Raw genomic sequence first — 15,137 nt, 5'->3', positions numbered from 1 at the left:
ATTCAATCAGAAGAATTCTGACCAATAACAAATAAGGAAGTGGAAATCTTTCAATTCTATAGTAGTAGGCTTCAAATTCCGGAAATCAGAGTTGAAACAAGTAAATTCTTGATATTATCTGCAAGTTAGGCATCAGTTGTGGAGAAAGAAAAAGGTTTAATCTTTCAGTTCAGTGTCTCTCTCCATGGAAGCTGCTTGACATGCTCGATGTTTCCAGCATTTGCTGTTTTTTTAAATAATTCTTATACACTTAAAATATTTTACAGGGAGTGAAATAATGATTGGGACATACAAATGTGGATTGCGATAGATGTGTTGACTTTGTCAACAAACTTAAATAGGTTACATTTATAAAAAAGTGAAATTTTGAAATAATTACTCTGAAGGATTAGATACCAAGTATGAGAATTTAATTTTGCAGCGCTAGATGAGTTATGAAAGAATCAGACATTAAAATACATAATGATGGTGTGGGAAAGAGGGAGGTTTCACTTTCACAAGGAAACACTTTTTCTCACAGAGAATGGTGAGTCTGTGGAATTCTCTGCCTCAGAGGGCGGTGGAGGTCAGTTCTCTGGATGCTTTCAAGAGAGAGCTAGATAGCGGAGTCAGGGGAAATGGGGAGAAGGCAGGAACGGGGTACTGATTGGGGATGATCAGCCATGATCACATTGAATGGCGGTGCTGGCTCGAAGGGCCGAATGGCCTACTCCTGCACCTATTGTCTATTGTCTATTGTACTAAAAAGCCTGTTTCCTGCTATATCTTTGCATGACTATATGCAAAACTGGAGATTCTGGATTGGCTGACTGCCTTGAAAAAAGGTTACACCCCCAATGATTTCCGAGAAACGCTGGCCAGCGACAATTCAAAAAGGAGAACGAGCATCCAAAAGGCACTGAGAATCTAGAGTGTTTTAGTCGAGAGCATGAGGAAGTCCAGCAAAAATAGCAGAAGTGCAATACCTGAACCGAGTCACCACCCACCCCATCAAACACAATGTCCCTCCTCTGGCAGTCTGTGGAGCCTGCATAGACCCCATCAGTCACCTCAGAACCCATTGGATACAAGGCATCCTTGCCCCAAAGTAAAGGAAGGAGACACTTATGGAAAGCAAAATAAATTATGTTTTTAAACTTAGCTGAATTTGCTCCAGAATCCTAATTCCGAATGAATATAAAATTACATTTGCTTGTCACATATGATCTTGTAGCACATGAAATCAGTTTTTGTATTTCATGATACTTTAATTATACCAAATGTTTTGAGGGATTTGAATGTGGTAATCACTATGTTACAAAAGCATGATAAACAAAATACATGAATGCATCTTAGCTGATTGTCAGTTCAAATATGTAAAGTATCTAATACAATACTTTAAATAACTAGTCCATTGTTCCATTTCATATTTGACACTTGGATTTGACTAACTCCTACACTAGTGATGTCAGGCCAGACTTCTCTTTAATCTACCCTTAACATTAAGAAAACCAGTTCAACTTGTTTCACAGGTAGTAGACAAAAATGCTGCATAAACTCAGCAGGTGCGGCAGCATCTATGGAGCGAAGGAAATAGGCAACGTTTCGGGCCTGAAGGAGGGCTGAGAAGGGGAGGAGACAGTAAGAACTACCTGAAATTAGAGAAGGCAAGGGTTTCGGCCCGAAACCCAGGACAGAAAGGTTGGATTCAGAATGGGGGGGGGAGCTGAGCCACCGGGAGACCAGGTTGGTTATTACACTTCAACTCCCCCTCCCATTCCGAATCTGACCTTTCTGTGCTGGGCCTCCTCCATGGCCAGAGTGAGGACCACCGGAAATTGGAGGAGCAGCACCTCATACTTCGCTTGGGCAGTTTGTACCCCAGCGGTATGAACATTGACTTCCCTAATTTCAGGTAATTCTTATTGTCTCCTCTCCTTCTCAGCTCTCCCTCAGCCCTCTGGCTCCTCCTCTTCCTTTCTTCTCCCCCCCTCGCTTCAGGCTGAAGAAGGGTTTCGGCTCGAAACGTTGCCTATTTCCTTCGCTCCATAGATGCTGCCCCACCCGCTGTGTTTCTCCAGCATTTTTGTCTACCTTCGATTTCCCAGCATCTGCAGTTCCTTCTTAATCAACTTGTTTCATGGTTGGATTACAGATGACTAATCCTATGCCATCACCTGGGTTAACAACCTCTCTGGAAGATTAAAAATAGAATTATTCAGCAGGCTGGACAACATATTTGGAGATAGAAACAAGATTAACACCTCAGGTCACATTCCTTTAATCAATTCGCCCCAGAGATGCTGCTCGATCTGCAGAATGTCCTCAATATTTTCAGTTTTTTTATTTCAGATTTTCGGCATCTGCAGCTTTTTATCTACTCAGGACTAATTACAAAGCACAGTTAAATGGTCTGAAGCTATCAGAATGTAATATTTTTTAGTTATTTTATTTTTATTTTTAGAAATACAGAGTGGAAACAGGCCCTTCGGCCCAACGGGTCCGTGCTAACCAGCGATCCCCACGTATTAACACTATCCTACACCCACTAGGGATTACACAACACTAATCTATGAAATATGGACTGTTTGGAATAATGATTTTGGGCTTTTTTTCCACAAGTATTGGGGTTTTTATTTTATTGAACTTCTATCTATTATTAGTTCTATATGTGTGCTGTGTTTTTCGGCCGGTTATGCTGCTGCAAGTAAGAATTTAATTGAGCGGTTGTTGGTACATATCACAATGAAACACATTTACTTCTCTAGTCTTGACTTTAGTTTAGGTTAGAGATACAGTGCGGAAACAGATCCTTCGGCCCACTGAGTCTGCATCGACCAGTGATCCCCTCACACACATGCTATCCTACACACACTAGGGACAATTTACAATTATACCAAGCCAATTAACCTACAAACCTGTACATCTTTGGAGTGTGGGAGGAAACCAGAGATCCTGGAGAAAACCTACCTAGGTCATGGGGGGACCAAACAAACTCCATACAGACAAACACCCATAGTCATGATCGAACCCGGGTCCCTGGCGCTGTAAAGCAGCAACTCTACCGCTGCGCCACTGTGTTGCCAACTTGTGTTGTATCCAATGCTTTCAGCCTTTTCTCGATATGAGGTGATGTAAATCAACAGGCATCTGTGATGGTGTGATCTCATTTCTTTATTTCTCTGGAGTGATTTGGCTAAAGTTACAGGATGTACGTCCTATTTACTGCTGATTGGAAGAGTGCAGTTACACCCTTTAAAAACATTGAGTGCACTGAGTAAGTGCGCTGAAACTAATGCATTACTGTAGACCAATGCAAAGTAGGTTCAGAGCAATGCTCAATGATGATATATTCTAGTGTATGCTACTTCCAAAGGCATCAATTATAGCATGCTTATTGTCATCCACTGCAACATTTGACATGGGCATACCAAGCAAATTCCTTTCAAATCACTTTCAACAAAAAGCACTGAAAGGTTTGCTCTGTCAACCAGAACTCTTGCTACTGTTTTCTGGCTTGAAATTATCCACAATTTAATGTGGGAATTAGTACGGGTGTCAAGGGTTGTGGGGAGAAAGCAGGATAATGGGGTTGAGTGAGAAAGATAGATTATCCATGATTGAATGGTGGAGCAGACTCAGTGGGCTGAATGGCTTATTTCTGTTCTTATGACATGAACTTATGAGTTATGATAAAAAAGTTTATAGATATTTTAACTTTAACATAGAAACATAGAAAATAGGTGCAGGAGAAGGCCATTCGGCCCTTCGAGCTAGCACCGCCATTCATTGTGATCATGGCTGATCGTCCCCTATCAATAACCCGTGCCTGCCTTCTCCCCATATCCCTTGACTCCACTAGCCCCTAGAGCTCTATCTAACTCTCTCTTAAATTAATCCAGTGACTTGGCCTCCACTGCCCTCTGTGGCAGGGAATTCCATAAATTCACACCTCTCTGGGTGAAAACGTTTTTTCTCACCTCAGTCTTAAATGACCTCCCCTTTATTCTAAGACTGTGGCCCCTGGTTCTGGACTCGCCCAACATTGGGAACAATTTTCCAGCATCTAGCTTGTCCAGCCCTTTTATAATTTTATATGTTTCTATAAGATACCCCCTCATCCTTCTAAACTCCAGTGAATACAAGCCTAAACATCCATTTCACTTCCAGAATTTTACTTGAGGCACTGACTTACACTTAGACCCCTAACAAATGATCAATTCTCCATCCATTCCTGTTCAGCTGCAGATAAATTGTATAGTGGCCAACTTTCTGTAGCAACCCTGTGGCAGATGGTGTCTGCCAGAGGAGAATCACCACAAACTACACCTTCAGTTTGTGACCAGTGTAATTCTCTAATAATAACCCAATGCTTATTTCAGTAGTTGTGTAGAAGGTGAAGAACAGTGAGTGTTCTTCAGGAGAGTGTGGGAATGTGAGCTGAGCCCAAGGGCAAGGGAGAGGGAAATCAGCAGTACCGACAAATGCCCAGCAAATCTGATATAAAGCCTGATCAAGGGCCTTTCTTCGACCTGTGTCCTTATTCACAGGGCTGCCAACTCTAACGCTTTGAGCGTGACACTCACGCATTCCAGCCAATTCTCACGCCCTCCCGCTGAAGACAGAATTCTCACGCTGACAGGCTGTCATCAGTCCCTGCACAGCAAAGATCCTATAGCGGAGCTATAGGATCTTTGCTGCACAGTTTGTCTCTTTGCGCCACATGTCAGCGATCTGCATGGATTGGAGAAGCGCGTCGGTCCCGGGCAGCGGGTGTCAGCGCTTTTGTGCGCTGTCTGTGAGGTCTGCGCTGCCGGCTGCCACGGCAACCTCGCTCCCTCCCTCCCTCCCTCCTGCCCAAAGATCTTATAGCTCCGCTATAGAATCTTTGCTCCTGCCCTTCAACTCACACGGCAGCGCCAGCACCGCCAAGCCACGCCTCACCGTGCCCGCTAGACTCCCCATTGAGCGGCCGGGGAAAGAAAGGGAGGGGAGAAAGAGAGAGAGAGAAAGAAAAAAAGGGAGGGATGGAGGCAAAGAGAGACAGGGGAGGGAATGTAGTAAGGGGTTGAAGGAAGGGAAGGAGAAAGGGGAGAAAGAGGAAGCGTGAGGAAAGAGAGGGAGGGTAGGAAAGAGAGGGAGGGGGAGGAAAGATGGGGGGGAGGAAAGAGGGAGGAAGGGGAGGAAAGAGGGAGGGAGGGGGAGGATGGAGGATGTGTGTGTGTCTGTTTCCGGGTGTGTCTCCTTGAGTGTGTGTGTGTGCCTCCCTGTGTGTGTCTCCCTGTGTGTGTGTGCGTGTCTCTGTGTGTCTTCCTGTGTGTGTGTGTCTCCCCGTGTGTGTGTGTGTCTCCCTGTGTGTGTGTGTCTGTGTCTCCCTGTGTGTGTGTGTGTGTATCCCTGTGTGTGTGTGTGTGTGTGTGTATCCCTGTGTGTGTGTGTGTATCCCTGTGTGTGTGTCTGTCCGTCTCCCTGTGTGTGTGTGGGTCTGTCTCCCTGTGTGTGTGTGTGTGTGTGTGTGTGTGTGTGTGTGTGTGTGTCTCCCTGTGTGTGTGTGTGTGTCTGTCTCCCTGTGTGTGTGTGTGTCTGTCTCCCTGTGTGTGTGTGTGTGTGTGTGTGTGTGTGTGTGTGTGTGTCTCCCTGTGTGTGTGTGTGTGTGTCTTTCTCCCTGTGTGTGTGCGTGTCTGTCTCCCTGTGTGTGTGTGTGTGTGTGTCTGTCTCCCTGTGTGTGTGTGTGTCTGTCTCCCTCTGTGTGTGTGTGTGTGTGTGTGTCTTCCTTTGTGTATGTGTCTCCCTGTGCGTCTGTTGTCACATCCTGGCCTTAGACAGGGCTGCCAACTCTCACGCTTTGAGCGTGAGAGTCACGCATTTCAGCCAATTCTCACGCTGATGACAGAATTCTCACGCTGTCTTCAGTCCCTGCAGTTTGTCTTTTTGCGCCATATCACAACGATCTGTGCAGTCTGGGGAAGCGCGTCAGTTGGCGGCTGTGAGTGACATCACATCTATTCTCTTCTTTCTTGGTTGGATGTGCAGCCGCCGTTTTCGCAGGGTCGGGGCAGGCGAGCCGACCTGAGAACTGCAGCCAGTCCCTGGGACACGAGCTGATCTGGGAATGGCAGCCAGTCCCTGGGCACGCAGAATGCCAACTTGATCTGAATGGGCTTAGAATTACCATTTAAGCAAAATTGCCCCCACTTTCCCCATTTTGATTCTTGAGATTAATATCCCTTTGCTCTGTTAACAGCGTTAAAGTACTTATGAGGTCGAGTCAGGAAAGGGAACATGTTATTTCTTTTTAGTTTGCTTTAATTTGTTAGTTGATTGTTTGTTGAGTGCCATCATTTCTGAAATGGTCTTAAAGTAACTTAACTGTTATAAAGCTGTAATAAGTGATTTTTGTCCAAACAATTGGAACTTGCATAAAATGTTTGCATTATTAGCAGGACTGCCAACTCTCACGCATTGAGCGTGAGACTCACGCATTTCACAAAATTCTCATGCTCTCACGCTGATCACAAAATTTCTCATGCTCAAATATCTGCGGGTGCTGAAAGTTCAAAATAAAGCAAAAATTGTTTTAGAGGTGAGTAAAAACCATGAGGGGAATATCAGGTGAATGCATAGTCTTTTTCCCAGGATGTGTGATTCAAGCAATAGAGGGGATTGGTTTAAAGCAGGGCTATCAAACTACCAGCACCAACCCCCCTCCCCCTTCCTCCCTGAGGCACGGCACACACCTCCCACCCTCACCTCCGGCGGCTCTATGTCCGTCGACCGCTCTGTCCACACCCCATGGAGTTTTAACCCCGGACCGGAGCCAGGAGCGGACCGGCTGAGTGCCACCTCCAGCGCCTACTATGGGAGGGGGAACACCCCCTCCCACACCCCCCCCCCCCTCCCACACCCCCCCCCCCCTCCCACACCCCCCACCCCCCCTCGATCGCTACGCTCCCTCGCAATTTCTCACTCTCAACTCTCACCCAATGTTGGCAGCCCTGTTATTCAGGTTAATAATCTTCTAATTTATGGTGCTTTCCTGTCAAGCAGTTAATACTCAGGCTGCTCTGCATCTGCTGGAATTGATAACATTCCACCAGAAACCCAAACCTTTCTGAGTGGGCTGGAGAAAGGCGGATTGGCACAGATAAAATTGCAGTTGTTCTGCAGTTACTGTATTATCCCTGGACAACAACAAAATGTCTTCAGAGATGTTGTAAACATGATCATCGTCAGGAAAGGAGATGTTCAACTGTGGTAACAACAGAAGTCCTTGCCACAGGGAAGGTCGTTGCCATGGTGTTCCCAGTTGCCCACGAGCTGTTCCGTGAATCATAGTGTGGTTTATATCCATTTAGAAGCACTGTGGATCTGATTTTCACTGCACTACAACTGTATGAAAAATGCAAGGGCAGCACCAGTGGCTGTTCATGTCTTTAGTACTTTAGTTTAGTTTAGAGATACAGCGCGGAAACAGGCCCTTTGGTCCAACCTGTCTGCGCCAACCAGTAATCCCTGCAGTCTAAGAATATTCTACACGCACAAGGGACAATTTATTTTCACAACTTTTTACCAAGCCAATTAGCCTACAAACCTGCACTTCTTTGGAATGTGGGAGGAAACCGGAGATCCTGGAGAAAACCCATGCACGGAAGGGCCATGGAGCATTCTCCCCAATTTGGCAGCTCACAGAAATTCATCCCCATTTTATCTTTGCTTCATGTGGGCATTTTCTCAGAGATTCTTAGGATGCAGGCAGTGGCCTTCCAGTCTATTGAATCTAGAATGGTTCTTAAGAAATACTGAGATATATTGCATTACTCAGACTTTGCACTACAATCTGGCACCATTTTGCTTTTTTGCACATGTTATTGTGTGTATTATTCTATTTATCATTTATCGTTATTGATTTTTATCATTTCTATTTATCATTACTGCATGTGTACTGTTTTCTCTGTGAGCTTCTTGCGGACAAGGAATTCTGTTGCATCCTGCTATACATGACAATGAACTAATCTGAATACAATACTGAAGGTTTCCAGGGAAACTACCGTTCCGCGGTTAAAAAAAGATGCCTGAACATTCCTCCACGCTATGTTTTGTAGGCATTAACACAGTCTTGATGTTCAGCATAAATAAGTTGTATAAAAAGCAAGAAATTTAATTACAATGTTTGCATGTCTGGATCCCCTGTACAATACAACCTTGATACTGACAACATTGTAGTCTTCCTTAAGGGCCTGTCCCACTTGGACAACCTAATCCACGAGTTTAGAAGACCCTAGACGAGCTGAAAAAAATGTCAAAGTCGTGTTGACTCACCAAAGTAAAAGACCTCCTACGACCTCCTACGATTATGTCTACGACCTCCTACGACTATGTCTACGACATCCTATGACTATGTCTACGACGTCCTACGACCCCCTCGACCTCAGTCTTCCACATCTAAGACCAACTACGACTAGCTAGGAGTGGAAAATTATCACATGATAAAATTATGTCATGTTTGCATTTTTTTTCTCGGGCCAGTTACCGACCTATGACTACCTACGACTATCTACGACCACCTTTGACTACCATCACGACCTACTACGACCCACCTACGACCTACCTACGAGTAAAAAGTATCAATGTTTTCCACGCCGACCTTTTTTTTACTCGTGGACATTTTTTATCAGGCTGGAAAAAACGCCGCAACCTACTTGAGGCCACGAATGCGCGGAGACGTGCCTGCTGTGCAGTGCACAAGCATGATGAATAGTTACGAAGAACTCCTACAACCTCCTACGACCTAGTGGCGACCATGCTGTGAGTATGAGTCAAGGGCAAACACAGCAGAGGTCGCCAATTAGGTCATGAAAGTGGGACAGGGGCTTTATGGATGCATTACAAGTTCCTGCAGTTGTCACAATGTAACATAGCATGTGTGATCTTTGGCAGGATTCAGGAGTGGCCACAACTATTTCACAGAGAAGCTAGCTACAACGGGAGAATACTTTGCCATTTGGGTGAAAGTATGTCATTAATCTGTCACTAATTAGGAATAAAGTATTATTTTCTAGGAATAAATGTGTAGCCTATTTTTTATAAGAATAAAGGTGTAGACTATTTTCTAAATGGGGTGAGATTCCAGAAATCGGAGATACAAAGGGACGGGAGTGCTGGTGCAGGATTCCCAAAAAGTTAATCTGCAAGTCGAATTGGTAGTAAAGAAAGTAAACTCAATGCTAGCATTTATTTCAAGAAGGCTTGTATACAAAAACAGGGATGTGATATTGAGGCTCGAGAAGGCGCTGGTAAGGTCACATTTTGAATATTATGAGCAATATTGGGCACCATATCTGAGGAAGGATGTGTTGGCTCTGGAGAGGGTCCAGAGGAGGTTTACAAGAATGATCCCAGGAATGAGTAGATTAACCTATGATAAGTGTTTGTCGGCACTGGGCTTGTACTCGCTGGAGTTTAGAAGAATGAGGGTGTACCTCATTGAAACATACAGAATAGTGAAAGGCTTGGATAGAGTGGATGTGGACAAGAGTGGATGGCGGGCCATATCTATCAAGTGTGCACATGATCCCGCCCCCATTCCGCCCCGGATGGCAGGCATCAAATCACGTGTTCACTAGATCCCGCCCCTTCGAGGACGCCACTCGGAGCCCTGGCCCCTAGGTAAGGGCGCTCGGGAACGTGGCGTACCTACCGTCCATTGACTTGGCTCTGTCCTGAAGGCGGTGGTTCAAATACTCACACTCACTCATCCCCGGCTTATTGACAATCCCCATCCCGACAGTGAAGCCCAGTCACAGAAGCTACGCGGGCATGCCGGCGGCTTTGCGCAGGATGTGGTGCAGCCAGAGCTCACCGCTGCTCGCCGATCCGCCATTGCGGCCGCCAGCGCAGGCCTCCTTGCGTCCTTGCGTCACAGCGCCTGGGCACCGCGGCCTTAGGCCCAAGAGGTACCAGACATGATGCGGGCAGAATAATTACTGGAAAAAAATACGCCTGTGGGCCAGATGATTTCGGGTTACGGGCCGCATTCGGCTCGGGGGCCGTAGGTTGCCGACCCCTGCACTAGTGGGAGAGTCTAGCACTAGAGGTCATAGCCTCAGAATTAAAGGACGTTCTTTTAGGAAGGAGATGAGGAGAAATATCGTTGGTCAGTACCTCAGCGGTTTAGGCAGTATCTCTGGAGAAAAGGAATAGGTGACATTTCGGGTCAAGACCTTTCATCAGACAGAGAGTCAGGGAGAGGGAAAGTAGATGTACGAGAATGTACAGAACAAAGCAGAGCCTATATCGATCACTCAGGATAGGTGGAGCCCACAATGGTGCATTGCTGGCTGGGGACGAGGTACTGGAACTGGAGTTGGAATCCCCGAGGAAGAAGATGGAGGCGCAGGCAAGCACTGAGAAAATACATGTGGCTGTGGTAGCGAGTTTGCGTTAAAATTTGGTCGGCGATCCAGAATGCAGGAGGAATCACGGGGGGGGGGCAGCAGCAAGAGAGGGTGTTGCAGAACTCCTGTCAGAGATAGAGGAGGAGCAGCCAGACACTTTATTTTCATTATATGTGACACGCACTGTACTAGCAAGTTGCCAAAATATCTGTTTGCTGTTTGGTTATATTTGCGCTGTGTGCAGCAGCAGTGTGCGGCAGGCGACCTGATCTGGCTCCTGATAATATTTCAAATGTGGAACAGCACAGTCCAGGGACTGGCCCTTTGGCGCGCAATGTTCATGCCAAACATGATGTCAGCTTAAACTATTCTCCTCTGCCTGTATGTGATCCATATCCCTCCATTCCCTGTATATCCATGCGCCTATCCGAAAAACTATTAAACACCACTATTGTATCTGCCTCCACCACCAACCCTGGCAATCATTCCAGGCACCCACCCCTCTCTGTGTCACAACATTTTGTCATAATGCCTTTGGCTATGTTTGACTACGGTATCTAAAATAATGAGTGCCCAAACATGCCACATCCCCACCATAATCTATTCCCATTTTATCTTAAAGAGTAGCAGGTAAATCCTAAACCTGTCCTTTGCACCTCTCTGGTATCTTTAATTCTGTCATATAATTATTTAAAAATCAAATTGCTATAATTAGTAGAACATGTAATTTCTGTAGATGGTTTACAGTTGATATGCAAAGCTATTTTGCTGTTGCAGCTTTTCTATATTGTGCTGTTGGATAAACAATATATGAGGATGCTCAATGGTCTCTTGGCTGGAAATCACTTTGTCTTAGTTATTGATATAAATAAACGTTCTTGCTTTGTTTTATCGGCAACATGCCTGTTTAGGCACCCCGAAGTTCAGATGTAAGAAAAGGAAGCTGTTTCATTATTAATGTTACTGAAACAAACAGTCATAGTCACAGTAAAAATATTCAGTAAAATACACGATCGTTAAAAAGTTAAGGACATTTCAAATAATGCTATCTCTACCTTTGCATCTTGGTCAGGATTTTGTTGAGAGAATTTCCCAGTGAAACTGTTCAGTCATGGTGGAAGGAGCTTCATTTGCCGGGTGTCAGTCGGCAATAGTGAATCAGCAGCAGCAGCAGAAGCAGCTCAGCCAGTGAAATGACAGTTGGAACCATGTGATCAGTTCAAATTGAAAGGAAACAAGCATTTTTGCTGATTAATCCATTAACGCTCGCCAAGTTGAAGCGACATGCAAACCAGCCCACAAAATATCAACCACAATGTGTTAAAGACAGCAGCCACAGTCAAACGCCACAGGTTACCTGGTCAGAATTTAAAAGCAAATGCCTGGGGTGTACAGAAATACTGGACTGGATTAGAACTTGTACTGTTCACAAATAAATGATTTTTCACTTTATGTCTTGAATCTTTTTTTGACGTTTAAAAGCAGAGACTAATATACTATGTCAGTCTGTGAGCAGAGATATGTAGTTGAGTGTTTGCATCATTCCAGTTGCGTGTATGGGAAGTCTGTCTCTCTCTCTCGAGAGGAGATGAGAGAGAGAGAGAGATAGAGAGAGAGAGAGGATGAGAGAAGAGATGAGAGAGAGAGATAGAGAGATAGAGAGAGAGAGAAGAGAGAAACAGAGAGAGAAAGAGAAAAGAAAAACCGAAGAAAAAGAGAAAAGGAAAAAGAGAACAATCCCAAAAAGCGAGACAGATACAGATCGACGCACATCGATCTCGAAGAGAGAGATCTCGAGCGTAGTCGCTCTCTCTCTCTCTCTCTCTCTCTCTCTCTCTCTCTCTCTCTCTCTCTCTCTCTCTCTCTCTCTCACTCTCTCTCTGTCTCTGTCTCTGTCTCTGTCTCTGTCTCTGTCTCTGTCTCTCTCTCTCTCTCTCTCTGTGTGTCTCTGTCTCTCTCTCTGTGTGTCTCTCTCTCTCTCTGTGTCTCTGTCTCTCTCTCCTGAATATTGGTGGCCACGGCACAAAACTCTGAGCTGTGTGTTGAATGAGTTGGGTGTCTTGGTGTGGTTTTGCACACAGCATGGAGCACTGAACCCGAAACAAACACGCTGACATGAAGAGTAGGATGGTCTGCCAAGCAGCTTGAATCAAAGGCAGGTGACATTGCACTTGGTGCCAAAAACTGGTAATCCTGCAAAGGTCACCACATTCTCTTCATCAAATGTTCCCATTTTTCAAGACTGATATTCAGTGTTTATCTTCCCTCGACAATGGGATTAATTATGGGATCACAAAATGCACCAGAGATAAAAAGATAACATAGATAACACTTCTGCCTTGCTTATTTTTTAAATTACTTTACATTTCACTTTACTCACAGTAATAAAAACTAGGGGAGTTGATTTTCTGCTTTGATCGCCAGTGGAAAAGTGCGCACAAACAGCTTGAAAATGCCTCGATTAAATTGATTTTCCATTGACATTAATGTGTATGGAATAGAAAACTATTGTCACATGTGACAAGGTACAGTGAAATTCTGTGCTTGCATGCCCATGATATGCAAACCGCCCAGGCTCATCGCTGCTGCCAAGGCTCCATTGCTCACAACCCAGGCTCACGGCTGTCGTTGCAAGGCTCCATTGGCCCAGGAAGGCATCGTTGCCTGGCTTCTCCATGGCCTACCAGGAGGCGACTGCCATTGTGGCTTCCTGGGAGGCTTGTGGGGGTGAGTCGGGACCCCATATAATCAGAAATATAAATTTATTTATAAACCAATGGAATCTGGCAGCAATGTTGAACAAAATTGTTTTCATTCCGTAATTTCAAAAAGTCTTCCTTGATATATCTATATAACTAAAAGTCTCATCTTGACCACTTCTTGTCTGCGTTGTATATTGATTTTTTTTAAAAACGGATAAAAATTAAAATAGTTATGAGTGTTTAAAAAATCTTGAGATCAGCTGATTGGTCCTCTCGCCTGTCAATCACCAGGATGAAGGTAACGCCCATTCCGGGGTGGGGGGGGGCAGGACTATAAAACCCCAGATGCCTGGACGCGAGTCAGTTACTCTGGAAGATCGCGAGGAACAGTCTTCCAAGCTGTGAATCAACTGAGCTGTGAGTCTGCAATGCACTTGCAATAGATGGTTTGTTAGCCCTTAATGACAATGCAATGAGTTGTTTGGCAATTTGGTGGCCTGCACTCTGCCTGAAATGCTATGAAATTTAATTTGGTGGCCTGCACTCTGCTTGAAATACTATCAAATTGAATTTGGTGGCCTGCATTCTGCTTGAAATGCTAGGAGATTGAGTTTAGTGGCCTGCACTCTGCTTGAAATGCTATGAAATTGAATTTGGTGGCATGCACTCTGCTTGAAATGCTATGAAATTGAATTTGGTGGCCTGCACTCTGCTTGAAATTGAATTTGGTGGTCTGCACTCTGCTTGAAATTGAATTTGGTGGTCTGCACTCTGAATAGTCGTGAGTGAACTGTCAGTCCACCAGCCCTGAATGACTGATCTGCCAGCCCACCAGCCCTGAGTGACTGATCTGCCAGTCCACCAGCCCTGAGTGACTGAGCTGCCAGCCCACCAGCCCTGAGTGACTGAGCTGCCAGCCCACCAGGCCTGAGTGACTGATCTGCCAGCCCACGAGGCCTGAGTGACTGAGCTGCCAGCGCAAGAATCCATACAGCCCACAATGTCCATACTAGCCCTCTGGAAATCAGTCCCTTTGGCCCACAACACCCATAGAATTAGAATTAGAATTGGAATACCTTTATTGTCATTCAAACAAACAAAGGTTTGAATGAAATTTCGTTCCCTGCAGTTATAACAGCAAAAAAAAAAAAAAAACATACTCCTAACATGACAAAAAAAAAGAGAAGAGACAGACGGACTGCAGGCGAGCCACAGCCACATACTAGCACTCCAGAAAGCCCCCCCCCCCCCACTGGCTACCTATATTGGAATTGGTGGAAAGGTGGAATATTGTGTTGGGGGACCAGCCCTCCCGTGTGAACATGGGACACAAGTAGCATAGTCCAAATTCATAACTGAAAATTAGTTAATCACAACAAAACAGTAGATTGAACTAAAGTGAAAGGTCCTTTTTCTGTGGGTATCTCTGTTTAAAATTGCACTGTAAGTGCCATTAAAACAAAGCTGTAGTCATTAGAAACTCTTGTTCTGCTTCTTTTACACTTTGGAATCCAATGTGGCTTTGTCAGTGACAAAATGGCTGCTGAGGTATTTTTTGTTGTGTTTAATGTTATGCCAACAATTTGACCAGGTTCTTTTGGCTGTATTTTAAACATTTGTGCTGATCATATGATCGACTACATCAGTGTTTTCGTGCAATGTTTATTTTGGATCGCTGTGTGGCAATTTGAATCATGTTGTTCCGGGAGCCACTGTTAACCAACAAACTCAATGCTGGAAGGGACTCTCACATTCTCCTTTCATTTACCATTTGTACCCAGGCTGGACACCACAAGGAATTTCCGCACCCTGGCCAAATCTGACCCGTGATTACCCTCCCCATCCTGATTCCCAATCGTACCACATGCCGCCAAACATAAACACCAGGCCCCCAGTCACAAGGAATCTCCCTTAATGTAATCTCCAAATGCAAATGCCATTCTTGACCTTCCAGTGAACACTCCCTAAGTCACAATTCCTGACTCCTCAGGCTAAGCTTCACGTGAAAATAGGAAAGGGTTCAATAATGGTTACCCATGTCTCTTTCTTGTTGCTAGTGTGG

At 45.0% G+C, this 15,137-nt stretch overlaps 1 protein-coding gene across 1 annotated transcript in view; it reads right to left on the bottom strand.

The window, feature by feature from the left end:
* Positions 1 to 11,546, bottom strand: part of LOC116971032 (cyclin-dependent kinase 4 inhibitor C-like) — a 50,867-nt gene extending 39,321 nt beyond the window's left edge. The window contains exon 1 of the mRNA XM_033017829.1: positions 11,429 to 11,546. The gene's annotated coding sequence lies outside the window, so the exon portion shown is untranslated. The remainder of the gene's footprint in view (positions 1 to 11,428) is intronic.
* Positions 11,547 to 15,137: the final 3,591 nt, after the last annotated feature.

The sequence above is a fragment of the Amblyraja radiata genome, chromosome 3, assembly GCF_010909765.2.
Source record: "Amblyraja radiata isolate CabotCenter1 chromosome 3, sAmbRad1.1.pri, whole genome shotgun sequence".
Taxonomy (NCBI): Eukaryota; Metazoa; Chordata; class Chondrichthyes; order Rajiformes; family Rajidae; genus Amblyraja; species Amblyraja radiata.
This window is presented reverse-complemented; position numbering and strand designations above follow the sequence as displayed.